This window comes from Salvia miltiorrhiza, chromosome 2 (assembly GCF_028751815.1).
Source record: "Salvia miltiorrhiza cultivar Shanhuang (shh) chromosome 2, IMPLAD_Smil_shh, whole genome shotgun sequence".
Taxonomy (NCBI): Eukaryota; Viridiplantae; Streptophyta; class Magnoliopsida; order Lamiales; family Lamiaceae; genus Salvia; species Salvia miltiorrhiza.
Window position 1 is genome coordinate 43,697,595 of NC_080388.1, and position 17,943 is coordinate 43,715,537.

The 17,943-nt window shown below is 37.2% G+C and overlaps 1 non-coding gene across 1 annotated transcript; it reads right to left on the reverse strand.

Annotated features, from left to right (window-relative positions):
• Window positions 1-2,988: 2,988 nt before the first annotated feature.
• On the reverse strand, window positions 2,989-3,094 carry LOC131013711 (small nucleolar RNA R71). The gene has a single exon (XR_009097798.1). It is a non-coding gene; the product is annotated as a small nucleolar RNA R71 (small nucleolar RNA).
• Window positions 3,095-17,943: the final 14,849 nt, after the last annotated feature.

The following is a 17,943-nucleotide window of genomic DNA, read 5'->3' on the forward strand; positions in this document are numbered from 1 at the left end:
TAGTACATGAGTATGAAGGTCCTTATGGTTCTGTTTCAGTATTGGAAAGGAAACTTGAACGGGGACCATTTCCTGAACGTATTCGATATGCGTGACACGTTGTTCGTTAATCCTGCAGGCAAGAGCCTTGATTCGAACATCATGGTCGATCATGTCATCAGTTACCTATTTTTCAACAGCGATCAGATGCTTGAGGAATTTTTTGCCATAGCTGTCTTGACGTTCTCGATCATGCTTGAGTGTTGCAATCTCCATTTGCTGGTCAAATATGATATCCAGTAAAGCTTGAATTGGATCTTCCGTGCCTTCGGGAATTTTGAAGGTAACCTTGTGAGGTTGTCTTCCTTTCCACTCAGTGATCCGGCCATCTGTATCTACATCAGAATCGTATCTGACAATTCTGGGCTTACGTGGAATTTCAATAAATTCAACAGGGAGCTCTGGAGGAACATGCGGTGCCCTGTGTTGCCTTTGTGAGGAAGAAGCTCCTTAATGAGAGGTGGAAGGATCAGCTTCAGTGGCGGGAGCTGAGGGAATGACATGTTCATCATCTGTTGGAAAATAAGGAACAAAAGAAGGTCTGAGGTTGACATTCTCTGTTTGAGTAGGATCATTAGATGATTTCGGTGGGAATGTAGACGGAAACGAATCAACAGTGATGTCCTCTACAAGTCCTTCTGGAGTTGAGGGATCTTCAACAGTAACTGTTGGAATGTCCAACACGGGAGATACAGTGGGGACTTGATTTATGTTTAATTTACACTATTTTTAAGGGTTTGAATGTGCGTGTTTAAAGATAATCTTCTGGAATTTGGTGCGTTTATGGTGTATTTTATGCTTTGCAGGAGATTTAGACTCTCGAGATGGAAGAATGCAGTTTTGGATGAATCTAGCGTTTTCCAGAGGAACCGACATCTCCAGAGCAGAGAAATCACCATTTCACTGGAGTCAGAGGAATCGAAGCGAGTGCGGAATCGCCAGAGAAATCAATCAGGGGAGTCGCTAGTCAGAGGAATAGAGAAGCCAGAGCAGAGGAATCACATATTCCTCTGCCGAGAGTCCCAGCTGCCAGAGAAGTCAAGACCTCAATTTCAGAGAAGTCACCATTCCTCTGAAGAAAGCCAGAGCGGAAAATGTCAGAGGAGTTGATTCCCCGCTGACCAGAGTTGACGAAATGCCAGAGAGATCATCATTCCTCTGGCGAGAGCTGCGAAGTCGGCGCAAGTGGGAGAGTTTCTTCGGAGTGCGCATCTAGCTGGAGAGTTGCCTTAATTCACACGATTCTATTGCCATTAGAATTCTACTTTGCATGGCAACTTTTATGGTGATCCAAAGGAAATCTGAAGCTTATAAATAGGCCTTCCTTTGACCTATTAAAAAAGAACCCCGAACCCTAGTATTCATACTTTAGTTTTTAGCTTTAGAATTTTATTGCTTTCTAGTTTTTAAAGGTTTGGATCAAGATTGAAGATTCAAGCCGCTACTTCAGTTTTTATTTAATTCGGTTTTTATTTAATTCAGTTTTTACAATTGCGTTCTTTTTAATTATGTTTAAGTTTTATTTTGCTATGTCTGGCTAGTTTCCTTTAGCTGATTTTAGGGTTTGTAAATAGTTGATTGAATTTATGTGATTTATTTGTTAATACCTTTGTGCCTTCCAGTTTATGATTCATAATTCCTGGTGCTTGATTTCTTGTGAATTATCTGATCAATAGTTTGCATGTTTAGCTATTCGGTTTGAGACCTAGCGGAGATAATTGTTTAGCGGATTCAGGAATGTATGATATGATTTTAACCTTGAGACCTAGCGGAGATAGGTGGATCATAGGGAGCTATTCTTAGGAACTTTTGGGAGTTAGTAGATTTTCTTGAGACCTAGCGGAGATAGAGAATTTACTAATCTACGATCGTTGCTGCTCTAGCGAGAGTAATTGATTAATTAAGTGATCTCTCATCATAACTGGATTAAACTGGTACATAGGATTAATATATTTATTTCGTAGATTTAATTGATGAATTTACTACCCTAGGATCAGTTGTCTTTTATACTTGATATTTCCTAAGTGATTTTAATTATTGTTATTTGCGTTTTAATTAATTAAACCGTCCTTCTTTTGTTTGCCTGAATATTACTAGAGTTCAATTAGGATTACTTAGAGTGATTCGTTGTAATAGTCCCTGTGGATACGATACTCGGTTACTTGTTATATGTGCTACAATTACACCGTGTTAGTTGCGGTAATTTGTTGCTAATAAATTAGTGATCAACTTTTTGGCGCCGTTGCCAGGGACTATTTAGAATTGACTTTAATATTTCTGATTAGACTTAAGCATTATTTCAAGCGTTATAAATTTTTATTTTATTTTATTTTTAGTTTTAAAAATTTATTTTCTTGTTTGTTGTCTCAGGCGTGTATGATCACGAGATCCAAAGGAAAGGAACATCTAGTACCTTTGAACTTGGAAATTGAAAAGCAATACAAAAGAGACAACCGCGAAAAGAAGAAGCAAGCAATGGCAGAACAACAGAATAACATGGACCTTGAAACTCTTGTGCGAGCCGTGACACACCTTCAGAGGCAGCTAGACGAAGAGAGAGAGCGCAACCGGGCTCCTCCACCAGAGCCACCACTGAATCATATGTATCAGCCTCGGGTTGATCAATTTCAAGGAGGCAAATGGGGACCAACTGTGCAGGCCAACACATTCGAGCTGAAGCCGGGATTGATAAACATGGTGCAAGCTGAGCAGTTTAGTGGAGCGGCTTCTGAAAACCCGCATGCTCACATTACCCAGTTCCTAGATATCTGCGACACCATTAAGCAGAATGGAGTGCCACCTGATGCCATCAGAATGAAGATGTTTGGATTCTCTCTTAGGGACAGAGCGAATGAGTGGTTCAAGAGTCTGGACAGAGGTGCTATTACTGGATGGGAGGATTTGTGTAGAGCTTTCCTAGCAAAATACTTTCCTGCCTCTAAAGCTCAGAAAATCATTGCAGAGATTTCTCACTTTCCCAGCTAGGAGATGAGACCATTCATGATGCCTGGGAAAGATTTCGTGAGCTGCTCAGGAACTGTCCACAACATGGTTTCACGGAGGATCAGCAAATCATTCACTTTTATAATGGTTTGACTGGTCTGACAAAAAGTATGGTGGATGCTACTGCAGGTGGATGTCTTCTCCATAGAAATACAAAGGAGGCCTATCGTGTGATAGAAGAGATGGCCTCCAACAGTTATCAATGGCCGAATGACAGAAATTCCACGAGAAGAATTGCAGCTGTGAATGAGGAAAGAGATGATTTTAAGGAGAAATATGAAGCTCTTCACAAGCAGTATGAGTTGGAGAGAAAGGCACTGCTAGCTAAAATTCCTCAGCAGCCGAGTTTACCTGATGTGTCGCAGTTTGAAGATGCTAATTATGTCCAGCGGCAGTACCAATTCAATAGACCAAACTATCAAGGACATCAGGGCGGAAATCCACCGTATCATCCAAATAATAGGAATCATCCAAATTTTTCCTATTCAAATCCCAACAATGCTTTGCAGCCTCCACCTGGATTTTCTGTTTCTAGTGGGGGAGTCATCAATGAGCCAAAGAAAGATTCAATGGAGGAAATGATGAAGCAAGTATTGGTGAAGGTCACCGGGATAGAGACAAACTCGGCAAACTTGGGAACCAAAATGTTCAACATGGAGCAAAATGTGTCAGCACTTTCTAAACATGTGCAGATGTTAGAGAATCAAGTTGGTCAAATGGCTAACCAAGCAGCTGCACAGCACAAGCCGGGCCACTTTCCCAGCAACACTGAAATTAATCCCAAAAATCAGTGTAATGCAATTCACTTGAGAAGCGGGACCCAGTATCAGAATCATCCGGAGCTGCGGGATCAACCAGAGCAGAGGGATCGGCCAGAGCAGAGGGATCACCATTCCTCTGCAGAGCAGCGGGACGGCAAGAATGGAAAGGAGATAAATATCGAGATTGTTGAGGAGGATGACTTGGAGACGATTGTGCGTGAGTCACCGTCAACTTCTAAGGCATCATCAAAAACCTCTGATGCTAAGAAGCCTAATCTTACTCCTACGTTTCCCAGGCCAGAGTACAAGCCTGTACCACCCTTCCCGAATAGCCTGGCAAAGCCAAAGATGGATCAGAAGTTGGCCAAGTTCATGGAGATGTTTTCAAAGCTTCACATCAACATTCATCTACTTGATGCTTTGAGAGATATGCCAGGCTATGCCAAGTTCCTCAAGGATGCAGTTTCCAACAAGAGAAAATTGGGGAAATATGAGATGATTAATCTTTCAGAGGAATGCAGTGCAGTGCTACAAAGGAAGCTACCATTGAAGCAGAAGGACCCTGGCAGCTTTACTATAGCTTGTGAGATTGGAGGGCAGAATTTCTCACGTGTTCTTTGTGATTCAGGGGCAAGCATCAATTTAATGCCTCTCTCAATTTTCAACCGATTGGAGATTGGAGATATCAAGCCTACCTCTATTGCATTGCAGATGGCAGATCGTTCCATCACATATCCCAAGGGAATTGTGGAGGATGTCCTAGTGCAGGTGGAACAATTTATTTTCCCTGCAGATTTCGTAGTGTTGGACATACCGGAGGACAAAAATACTCCATTGATCTTGGGGCGGCCGTTTCTAGCTACGGGCCGTGCATTGATAGACGTGCAAGAGGGAGATCTGACTTTCCGCGTCAACGATGAAAAGATGACATTGAGAGCCTATGGGGAAACTGTGATTAGCAAGAAATCCATAGATAACATCCCACACTCTGGGAAAGTTGAAGATGCTGAACAGTGTAGCTTCTTCAAGTGCAAATGATTCTTCAGTTTCAACAAGTTGAAGCTCATTGACGTTTGAGCAGGGAGCAGTCTTGAGAAAAGTATAAGTGAGAAGTCTATGAAGATTCTCATAGACTCTCAGAGAGGTATCAAATCTACCCAGAAGGTGATTCAAATGCTGAGTAGCATCTTTCTTGGCTTCAGTTTGTATTGCTGCAACAGCTTTGATTTGTTAAGAAGTTTCATACCGAGTTGGCATAGGAGAGGATTGTTGGACTGCTTTGCCCTTGGATTTCTGTTTAGGCTTTGATTATGAGAGAGGTTGAGAAATTTGCAGTGAGGCTGAAGTGGAGCGAGGACGACGAGGTATATTTGAGATGGGGACAGGTATAGCTTTGGAAGGAGTTTGGGTAGGGTTTGAAGAATCTCCACCGAAAGGTCTGGGTGGTCTCTGAAGTGGATCGGATGGCGATTCACAGGGATCAGTCTCATCAGATCGGGGTGATGAGATTTCAATCACCTTTGGTTTCTTAGAGGGTTTGGGTCCTCTCTTCGCCACTTTGAAGAGGCGGATTTGATCAGTTACTTCCAAGGTCTCCAGAAGATTTAAGGAAGGCGACTGATGCCGTGAATGATGATTTGTGAAACTCTGTTGCCTTGACGGAGCAAATTGGCAGGTTTGGAGTTGTGAGGTTCGCTCCAACCTAACTCAAGGTAGGCTTGCTCCCAGTTAAAAGGACCGGGCTTCATCAGAGCAGCCAAAATGTTCTTATGTGGTTGTGAAGCTTTGTCGGGAATTTCGGTTGCGCCTATCCAGCATTTTTGTATGATCTTGGCCAAAAGGTAATGACCAAGCTTGAGGAAAGATAACTTGAGTGTCCCTTCAGTGGTCTCGTCCGCCTTAGCCATTGCTTCCTTGAGAGTTTTATTCGCCTCATCATCAGTGATGGAGGATGGATTGGGACCAATGTTCGATAGACCGAACAATTCTCGAACTGCTTTGGTGACATTGATTTGAACCTCTTCTTATGTTTGGAAGTCGGGAGTGGTGAACACCTGAACTTTGGTGAAAAGTTCACTGGACTCGTTATAGCGCAGTTCTTGATAGAACTGTTTGATTTGAGATTTCAGTAGCGGGGGCGCCTCTTTCATGACCAGTGATAACCATTGATGTCGTGACATGATTTCTTCAGCCTCGACACATCCTGGTTTCGATTGAAAAGAAGGCGTATCTACTGAGTGTTCATACCGAACTTCGCTGCAATCAATAGATTTCTTCGACTCTTCTATTCTCAGCATTTCTGCAAATCTGTAAATGAAAAGTTTCGACCAGAAATTCTCACAGTTGATCGTTGTGGAGCAGGGGGTTAGTTTGCATGCAAGAGAGAGAAAAGATGGACAAAGGAGTTGGTGATAAGAGAGAGAAGTAGTGATGAAGTGTGATCGTGGAAGAAGAACAGTTACTTAGGGCATTTGAAAAGACAGCGGCGGTTTAAAATCTGCGCGCCAAGTTGAGTTTAATGAATTTTGAAATCCACAATAAATGCCCGTCAGAAAAACTTCTTAAAATAAGAGATTCAAATGATGAAGAATATTTGACATAATCTCTAGTATGGAAAGGGCTGAGTATGAGATCAAATCATGAGCGGGACAAGTTAAAGTAAATTTAAAATGCAATTTGAATAAGACTTGTTCTGCAAGAATATTTCAGTCTCTGTTCCCAACAATCAGTTAAAGTTATAAACACGTCAGTTGAGTAAAAGATATTATGAGCGTGAAGATTTAAAACTTATTCAATTGAAACAATACTTCATAATCCACAACAATACTTATAAATCTTACTAGACAACTGATCTTTGTGGGTAGTCAATTTCGTGATTTCGACTGAGCAGTTTAGTATTGTTCCCCCTCAAAAATATAATCATACATTTCTCAAAACTAATCACAGCAAAGCGAATAACAACCATGAATGAGACAAAGAGGATTTTTCTATCGACAGAGAAATTTAATTCATTCAGGGGTGAAACATTAACAGATAATTTATCTGTTAATGTGAAGTCTATAAAACTTCTAAGATATCAATTGCTAGAACAAAACAGATTGCAATATGGAACATGTGAAAACTATAAAACTTCTTCGAAAATAATTCTAACAAATTCTTTTCACTAAACTTACATTCACAGATAGTAAACGAAACTTGACTTTCTTTACCCTGTACCACTTCACCTGAATTTAATCAATGCGAAGTCTTTTGCTGGTCCTATCTTCAGAGTTCTTTCCAGCCTCTGTTTCTCTTTTCTCTTTCCCTTTCTTCTTTTCGCTTTCCTCTTTTCGTTCTTTCATTTCAGTTGCTGCTGCATCCATTTCTTGTTGTCCACTCTGATGTTACAGATTCATTACTGCTGACTCGAGAAAAGCAAACTGGACCTTGATGTCAGCAATCTCCATCTCTTGAGCTTCAAGTTTCCTCTTCATTAGTTGAATCTCTGCATCAGTTGAGTGAGTTGTTGCAGCTGGTGTCTCTTTAGTCCTTTGTTCTGTTCGGATGCCATCAAATGTATGTGGTGACTCTGAGGGAAATTCCTCTTCGTTGATAGGAATGTTGAGAAGTCCTCTGGCAAGAAGATATTGCCTGAAGTTTGGCACCCAGTCGTGAATGGCATCCTACAGATTTGAGACGTTGAATTTCTCAAAGATGTCAGCCTTTAAGGATTCAAACTTAGAGACCGTCATCATTTCTTCAATCCCTTGAAATTGGGATTTGGGTGTTGTCTTGACGAAGGTGTAGAAATGGTATCTAACCAGATCCTGATAAGCATCAGGATGTTTCTCGGCAAGGACTGAAGGAAGAGAGACGTTGACACTATGTTGTGCAAGCTTCAGGAAATAATTCCTAAGCTCTGTAGATAGTGTAGAGGTTGAGGAGGAAGGAGCATCAGGATCCATGAAAGTGACCTTTTCTTGGAAGGTTTCAGCGCAGAACTGAAAATATCCTGACAGGGAAGGGAGTGGTCCTTTGAAAGGATCTTCTTCTTCTTCCTGATTGACTTGTGGTTCAGGAGGGGCTTGCTCTTCTTGAGTTGGTGAATGCGGTTCTGGGAATTTCAGTGGTGTTTGAAGAGAGTCGTCGAATGGAATGGATGAATCGACAGAAGTTTTCTCAGGAGTTGCTCTTGGTGGACTATCAGTCGTAGTGCTCGAAGTAACAAGGTCAATTTCTATTGGACCTTTAAGATCAACAGGAGTTTTTCTTGACGAGTTTCTTGTTCGACTGAAAATACCAGTCGACAAAACAGGGCTTTCGCTGATCATAGTGGGAGGAGCTTTGGTAGAGCTCTTCTGATCTTCGAACAGGTAGATGGATGAGGGAACTTCGGTGGTATCCTTCCAGTAGCACTGAATCCATTTGGTGCTGTGTAGGATTATTGACGACACTCTTGTTCCTTGTCTTAAGTATTTGGAAGAGTGAGTTTCATATTTTTCTTCCGCTAGGACTTGAAGATACGCTTTTTCCCAATTGTAGGGACCATCTTGTAGGAGCGCGATCAGCACAAGTTTGTGAGGTCTTGACACGTGATCTTGCGATCCGAGAATACCGAACCAACATCTCTTGATCATCTTTGCGGTCGGTCTAAGGTGAGGGTGGAGTCTTGACATGCTCAAGACATTCTTGATATTTGAATTGAAAGAGGCTTCGTCTTTCAGGGCTTTTTTCATGAGTCTGGTGGCTTCCTCGTCCGAGAAGGTTGGAGCAAGATCTTCAGCTGGGAGATGGAACAATTCTCTTGCTGCTCTTGAGACGTTGACGACAAATTTTATCGATTCAGTGAAATCTTCAGTGGTGAAGATGTCGATTTCTGCTGTGTAGTCTCCAATTGATTCATCTATCTTTATGTTGTTGTAGAATTTCTTGATGGTCTTTTCGTCGAGTAAGAAATCTGGTACTCAAAATTTCGTTAATCTTGTCGTGCTCTTTTAGATTCAGAAATGCTTCATTAGTGATTGAAGCTTCAAAACACACAGATTGTTATTTGACGGATGTGGAGGATTTTGCCATTGTGAGTAGATTAGAGAGTTTCTGCAAAAACTAAGAATATATCTCACAGGCAAAACTGTGGATTCAAAGATTAGCCAAACTGAAAGATATTTGCAGAGTAAAGATCGTGTCAAGATTTGAGGTGAGAGATTCTGAGGGATTGAGTGAATCCTTGTAGGAGATGAAACATCATTGAAAAAGTTATGGAAAGACATGTCCAAGACAGTTTCAATGAACTTTTGAAATCCGGACAAATAGGGGATCAACACGTGTTGTGGATTCTGCTTGTTAGTAAAAAGGGCGGGATCATGCGAACGTGGAGTTAACTCCTTTAAAATAAAATCTAAATGATTTTCATAAAAGAATTAAAGGGCTTAGTATACATAGAGCAGAAAACTTAAACTGTTCCTAAGAAAAACATTTTAGTCAAACATTATTAGTAACTGAGGAAAAAGCTTACAAATCAACTGATTAAACGAACCAGTTGAATTCCTGATGATGGTTGATTTGATGTTTTGTTTTTCTTCAGTTGTTGACTGGTGACGTCATTTATGAGTTATCAGTCGATGAAGTTCCCCCTTAACTGTTGCACTGATGCATGTTCTCATCTGATTCTTCTTCTTTAGTCTTTTCTTCATTCTCTTCGTCTGATGTAGAGTCTTGTATAAACTTGAATGAAAGTTCGATCAGTCGAGATGATAAGTCTGTTGGAGAATAGACAATTGATCTTCTTTCTTGTGATGAAGAGTCATCAGTCGGAGTTTCTTGATGCTTGGTTGTCAGTGAGGAACTTGCAGTCAGAGTTCTCCTTCCCTTGACATCTTCAATTTGCTTCATTTCAAGATAATCTTCTCTTGAAATGGATGGGAGGAGTTTTACTTTGACTTTCTTCAGGCCGAATTCAACCCATTGCTCACATTGACTCTTGTATTCGCAGTTATGATCAATGCCATATCAAGTTCTCTTCTCGTCCGAATGAGATTTGCATCTACATCTCTAAGAATTTGTATGAGTTGATTTCTCTCATTCTGACTTGTCTGCACCAAGCTTTCCAATTTGGCATACTCAATAGCCAATTCTACTTCATCTTCTTCTTCAGTTGTGATCATGGAGATTTCCTTCATCTTTGTGGCTGTCTTGGCGATATATATTTCCAATCTTTGTTTCTACACAAGAATATTCTCAAAAATCATCATTTGATCACTGTATGCTGCTAAAGCTTGTTTCATTTCTTTGATTTCAAGAATATCTCGTTCTCAAGTAGTGGAGTCTGATGATGCGCTTGAATCTTCAAGTTCTTCTTCAGTAATTGCCTTTCCTTTATCAAGTTGCTTGTCTTCATTTTCTTCGGAGTGAGGAAGAGAGGATGAACTGCAGGGATCAGAAGACATAGCAAAGAAGCGAGAAAAACAGGGAAGGAGCACAAAAGCACAGAGAAGAAAACAGAAGAAGCGAAAACCTTTAAAAACTTTTGACAACCCTTCTAAGTAGGAACTAGTTCAGTAGAACTCGGTCAAAGCAAAATTGTTCTTGCGAACAACCTGCTCTGATACCAATTGTTAGGTCCGAAGGGTCTCGAATAGATGTATGGAGGGGATACACCTATAGGCTATTTTTGAAGATGAAACTTGAAACGCAAACTGACACAACCTTTTTAGTTAAAAGAGGTATAGCAGAACAAGGTTGACGACTGATACTGAATACTCTTCAGTAAAGAGTTATCAGTTAAGTCAAAAGACTTTAACTGATACACATAAAGCTTCAATCGAGTTTATTGAACAGAGAGATGTTATGAATCTTACTAACTATCCGAAGAAAAATCAGTTAGACTAATAACACACGAAGTGAAAATTTTTTGTTTAGAAATAGCCTGTGAGATTAATCACGATGTCAAAAATTAAGTTTCTCTTTGCAGTTAATCAGTTTTCAGTTAGAGAAGGCTTGTGCACAATTAAGAATGTAAAAACTAAAAGTTGTAAACAACACAGAGATTTTTACGTGGTTCGGGAAATACTTCCTACATCCACGGTCAGTTGATCAGACCAACAACTTCACTGGGCATGTGCTTACGGATGCACAGCAAACCTGGGCGTGTGCTTTCGGGTGCACAGCAAACCTGGACAACTGAAGATCCTATCTTCAGTACCAACACACCTGGTTGGATTTCCCACTCTTAGGGCGCACTGAGCACTAAGATCTCTTCGGAGACAGAGCACTGGTCTGAACTCCTTACAACTCAAACTCTCGATTCGGTTGATTGAAAAGAGGTTCGAAAACTTGCCAACTAGATTACAAAGAGCAAGTTCTCTGTAATCAGTTATACCTAGGCTTTGGATATACAATATTTGCCTAAGTTCTAAGAGAATGTATGTAATCAGCAGTGACTGATTTTTGGCTTTGTCATTCTCTTCTTTGATTCAAACTTTGGAATGGCTTTGAATGCTGAGTAACGAATTCGGCAGCGTTTCAGCTTATGTAGTTGAATCGGTGAAGATTGAAGTGATCCTCCAACTCTATTTATAGGAGACGTCTTAAATAGATCCGTTGGCTGAAATGGTCTTCAAGAATTCTTCCGTTAGAGAGTGATTTGAACTTGGGCTGAGGCTTCAACCTTCGAGGTTTTCTTTGTTTGGTGAGAACGGCTACTAAGGAGCAGGAGATATGACATCTCTGAAAAGGTAATCACCAAAAAGGAAGGGCCTCTGCAAAAAAAGGACGATCCTGAGATCTCTGCATTTAACGCGGCTGTACTTCTGGAGTGTGTGGCTTCCTTTAAACTTTAGAGGTTCAGTCCGATGAAAGATGTTTAATTGATACTTAACTTTAGTATCAGTCCGCTGAATCCACGTGGCTCGCATTAAATAATCAGTCGTAACTGATTCTTGGACTGGTTAGTCAAATATCAGTATTTGACTTTGCCTTAATCGTTACATCAGTCTTCAGTCTTCAGTCCTCCGACTTCAGTCTTCAGTCTTCAGAATAGCAATTAAACTAGAAAAAGAACTCTAACACTTGAGTTCGAACAGTTCTAGTCTATTACAAGTGAAACCTAATGATTTTTGTATCATCAAAACTAGGATTAGGATATTTCATTAAGTTCCTAACAATATATCTGGTCGTGAATTCAAAAACTCTGGTGGTAATTAAATATCCAGCAGAGTTTTTTGAGTGAAACAAAATTATTCAAATTAAACCTCAAAACTAATACAAGCAAACGATGCAGATTGATAGTTTTCTCACTTGGCAAACCTCAAAATTAGTACCAGCAAACTCTGGTGCGTTATTTTACTTGACAATTCGATTGTTACCGAAACGATTGGCGAAGACGAAGATCTCGCGCTGGCAATGGTGGACACGGCGATGAGAGAAAGATAGAGAGAACATAGAGAGAGAGAGAGCGAGAGAGAGAGAGAGAGAGAGAGAGAGAGAGAGAGAGAGAGAAATAAGAGAGAGAGAGAGAGAGAGAGAGAGAGAGGAGAGAGAGGGGGTAGATCTGTTGTGAATTTTTTTTTTGAAAATATGCAATGTATTTGTGAAAAAGTATTTGTGGGTGATTTTTAATTTTAATCTTAATGGCAGTTTAGTCATTTAACACAAAACTAGCCATTATTTAAATTTTTTATTTGATTGGATAAATTTTTAATTTCTAAGGTCTTTATTATTTATATAAATTGAGCTAGTTTGGTTGATTTATATCCCAGTGAGATTGAAAAAATCCTAATATTAAAGATAAAAATATCCAATCATACATCTTACCAATAATGATAACTAAACGTTCCCTTATAGTAAATACACTATCTAAACTATTGATTTTTTTTTTTTATAATGTATTGTTGTATATATAAGAAAGTATTATTATAAAAAAAGAAGATTTTTAATTTGACCAAAATTTCACTTTTTTGACTTGGCAGGTAAGATTTTCGAAACAAATATATTCTTTTTTTTAATAAGTTAAAAGTGTGTGGGGCCATTAGGGATATATTTGTAAATTTACAACAAAATGGCTACAAAACTTAAAATTTTATGGAGTGTGATAGTAAATTTATACACTTTATTGATTTGGCTATATATGAATTTCAGCCAATAAAGTATTGTATATTATAATATGATTATTGATAAATAAATAAATAAGAATTGTTAAATTAATAGTCTAATAAATAAAAGAAAATTACATTACTTGACAAAAAATATTACATAATAACACATTACCAAAACGTATCATTTGACATAAATTTAAATTAAGTGAATGTAGATTGTCATTAGATTCGAAATTTTTATTTAGATGTTGTAGTATGTAATCTTTACATCATTGTCATAGTTATTGTTTTTAATTTGATATTGCAGTATATCATGTACTCTTTATATTATTGTTGTTATTTCTAATTTAATATTGCAATATTCTCTCCATCTCTGAAAAATATGTGTAATTTATCATTTTGGGACGTCCCTAAAAAATATTCACTTTTCATTTTTAGACACTACATCATTCACAACAAAGTGAGACCTATTTTTCACTCATACATATTAACCTAATATTTTTTAAAGTTCGTGCCACAAAAAATGAAGAATATTTTTTAGTGATGGAAGGAATATAATATAATTTTTATGTTATAGTTATTAGTATTATTTTTATTTTGATGTTGTAGTAGCGAAATTTGATACTAAAACACTTTTTATATAATTAATGAATATTTTAATAAAATTAATAGGTCAAATATATTACAAAGCCCAAACGTTTATGAATCACCTTAAAAATTGCCTAAATGGTCTACTATTTGGATCGAGGATTAAATAAAAGATTTCTTTTAGGAGCTTTTAATTTTAAGACTAGTTTGATAGATTTTTATTTTGATGTTGTAGTAGCGAAATTTGATACTAAAACACTTTTTATATATTTAATGAATATTTTAATAAAATTAATAGGTCAAATATATTACAAAGCCCAAACGTTTATGAATCACCTTAAAAATTGCCTAAATGGTCTACTATTTGGATCGAGGATTAAATAAAAGATTTCTTTTAGGAGCATTTAATTTTAAGACTAGTTTGATAGATAAAGATAGTAAAATTAATCTCTTATTTATTTAGATAGATAAATTTTTTAGTTATTCTAAGGTCTTTATTATTTATACAATTTGAGCTAGTTTAATTGATTTATATTCCATTAATAAAACGGTGAGATTGAAAAAATTCTAATATTTAATGATAAAAAATATTCAATCATACATCTTACCAATCTTGGTACGTAAACGCCCCCTCATAGTAATTACACTATCCGAACTATTGATTTTTTTTATATATAATCTATTATTTTATAGATAAGAAAATATTATTATATATAAAAGAAGAAGATTCTTAATTTGGCAAAAATTTCACTTTTTCGACTTGGCAGGTAAGATTTTCGAAATAAATATATTCTATTTTTTAATAAGTTAAAAGTGTGTGGGGCCATTAGGGATATATTTGTAAATTTACAACAAAATGGCTACAAAACTTAAAATTTTATGGAGTGTGATAGTAAACTTATATACTTTATTGATTTGGCTATATATGAATTTCAGCCTTTAAAGTATTGTATATTATAATATGATTATTAATAAATAAATAAATAAATAAGAATTGTTAAATTAATAGTCTAATAAATAAAAGAAAATTACATTACTTGACAAAAAATATTACTCCATAATAACACATTACCAAAACGTATCATTTGACATAAATTTAAATTAAGTGAATGTAGATTGTCATTAGATTCGAAATTTTTATTTAGATGTTGTAGTATGTAATCTTTACATCATTGTCATAGTTATTGTTTTTAATTTGATGTTTGTTTTTAATTTGATGTTGCAGTATATCTTGTACTCTTTATATTATTGTTGTTATTTCTAATTTAATATTGCAATATATTATCTCCATCTCTGAAAAATATGTGTAATTTATCATTTTGGCACGTCCCCAAAAAACATTCACTTTTCATTTTTAGACACTACATCATTCACAACAAAGTGAGACCTATTTTTCTCTCATACATATTAACCTAATATTTTTTAAAGTTCGTGCCACAAAAAATGAAGAATATTTTTTAGTGATGAAAGGAATATAATATAATTTTTATGTTATAGTTATTATTATTTTTTTTATTTTGATGTTGTAGTAGCGAAATTTGATACTAAAACACTTTTTATATAATTAATGAATATTTTAATAAAATGAATAGCTCAAATATATTACAAAGCCCAAACGTTTATGAATCACCTTAAAAATTGCCTAAATGGTCTACTATTTGGATCGAGGATTAAATAAAAGATTTCTTTTAGGAGCGTTTAATTTTAAGACTAGTTTGATAGATAAAGATAGTAAAATTAATCTCTTATTTATTTAGATAGATAATTTTTTTAGTTATTCTAAGGTCTTTATTATTTATATAATTTGAGCTAGTTTGATTGATTTATATTCCATTCATAAAACGGTGAGATTGAAAAAGCCAATAAAGTATTGCATTAAACTGCGACTTTATTAAAAAAGAAAAAACTTAAAAAAAACCCTTGAAAGCACAAGAAAAACAGACTAAGGGTCGAGCCTCATTAAAACCTTTTTACGGAAAACCCAAAGGGAAAAACCGTAAAAAAAATATAATTATTAAAAAATAAATAAATAAAAATTACATCACTTAAAAAAAATATTACATAATAACACATTACCAAAACGTATCCTTTGACATAAATTTAAATTAAGTGAATATAGATTGTCATTAGATTCGAAATTTTTATTTAGATGTTGTAGTATATAATCTTTACGTCATTGTCATAGTTATTGTTTTTAATTTGATGTTGTAGTATATCATGTACTCTTTATATTATTGTCGTTATTTCTAATTTAATATTGCGATATATTCTTTCCATCTCTAAAAAAACATGTGTAATTTGTCGTTTTGAGATGTCCCTAAAAATATTCACTACTTTTTATTTTTAGACACTACATTATTCACAACAAAGTGAGACCTATTTTTTACTCATACATATTCACCTAATATTTTTTAAAGTTTGTGCCACAACAAATGCAGACTATTTTTTTATGACGGAAGGAATATAATATAATCTTTATGTTATAGTTATTGTTATTGTTGGGAACTTAATGAAATATCCTTATCCTAGTTTTGATGATACCAAAATCAATAGGTTTCACTTGTAATAGACTAGAACTGTTCGAACTCAAGTGTTAGAGTTCTTTTTCTAGTTTAGGTGCGGTTCTGAAGACTGAAGACTGGAGAACGAAGGACTGAAGACTGAAGATGCCGACTGATGTAACGATTAAGGCAAAGTCAAATACTGATATTTGACTTATCAGTCGAAGGATCAGTTTCGACTGATTACTTAATGCATGCCACGTGGATTCAGCGGACTGATACTAAAGTCAAGTATCAGTTAAACATTCTTCCTCGTACTGAACCTCCAACGTTCAAAGGAAGCCACGCACTCCAGAAGTACAGCCGCATTAAATGCAGAGATATCAATATCGTCCTTTCTCTGCAGAGGCCATTCCTTTTTTGTGATTATCTTTTCAGAGATGTCGCATCTTCTGCTCTTCAAAGTAGCGGTTTGCACCAAACAAGGAACCTCGAAGATTGAAGCCTCAGCCCAAGTTCAAATTACTCTCTAACGGAAGAAATCTTGAAGACCATCTCCGCCAACGGAACTATTCAAGACGTCTCCTATAAATTGCGCTCGAGGATCACTTCAATCTTCACCGATTCAACAACATAAGCTGAAACGCTGCCGAATTCGTTACTCAGCAAAATCAAGCCTCCCCAAAGTTTGAATCGAAGAAGATAATTACAAAGCCAAAAATCAGTCACTGCTGATTACATACATTCTCTTAGACCTTAGGCAAATATTGTATATCCAAAGCCTAGGTAAAACTGACTGCAAAGAACTTCAGTTGGCAAGTTTTCAAACCTCTCTTCAACAAACCGAATTGAGTGTTTGTGTCGAAAAGGAGTTCAGACCAGTGTTCTGTCTCCGTGAGATCTTAGTGCCCAGTGCGCGCTAGGAGTGAGAAATCCAACCCAGTGTGTTGGTACTGAAGATAGGATCTTCAATTGTCTCGGTTTGTTGTGCACCCGCAACCACACGTTCAGGTTTGATGTGCACCCGTAAGCACACGCATCGGTTTGCTGTGCAGCCGTAAGCACATGCCCAGTGAAGTTGTTGGTGTGATCAACCGACCGTGGATGTAGGAAGTGTTTTCCGAACCACGTAAAAATATCTGTATCATTTACAGCTTTCAGTACTTACCTTCTTACTTGTGCTCTTCCCTTCCTAAACTGAAAACTGATTAATTGCAAATAGAAACTTAACTGTTGACAACGTGATTAATATCACATGCTATTTCGAAACTAAAGTTTTCCGCTGCGTGTGTTATCAGTCTAACTGATCTATCTTCTGATAGTCAGTAAGATTCATAACATCTCTCTGTTTATCAAACTCGACTGAAGCCTTACTTGTATCAGTTAAAGTCTTAAACTTAACTGATAACTCCTTACATAAGAGTATTCAGTATCAGTCGTCAACCCTGTTTGGACAAAACTCTTTTCAGTAAACAGGTTGAGTCAGTTTGTATTTAAAGTTTCTTTTAATCTAAAAATAGCCCATAGGTGTATTCCCCCCCCCATTGATGAGCCCATGTTTGTGCTCGTTTTTCGTGTCTGTTTTAGGTCTAGATAGAGTCTTTTTCCTTTGTTTTGCTAGAGTCAGTCGCCTGGGAGGGCGTAGTTCCAGGGCAGGCCCATTCTTTGGGCAGAACGTGCTTTTAAGGCATAATGTTGCTGCATTCCGCGAAAGAGGCATGAGTTTGAAGGAGAGGAGTTTGGGACACTCAAAAGCTTGTTTTGAAGACCAAAAGTCCGAGAAGCAGGATGTTGGGCAAACCGACCCTTTTGCCCATAAGTACCGCGCGGGATCCAGTTGCATCAGAAGAAGGTTCTGGGCATAATGCGGCTTCGGTTCGGGGAAGAAGTGTGGGCACAGCTACAGAGCCAATTGGAGATGGAAGCAGCATGTTACAAAAGCTTAGATGAAGTTTGGAGTTGCTCAAGGCAAACCGACCC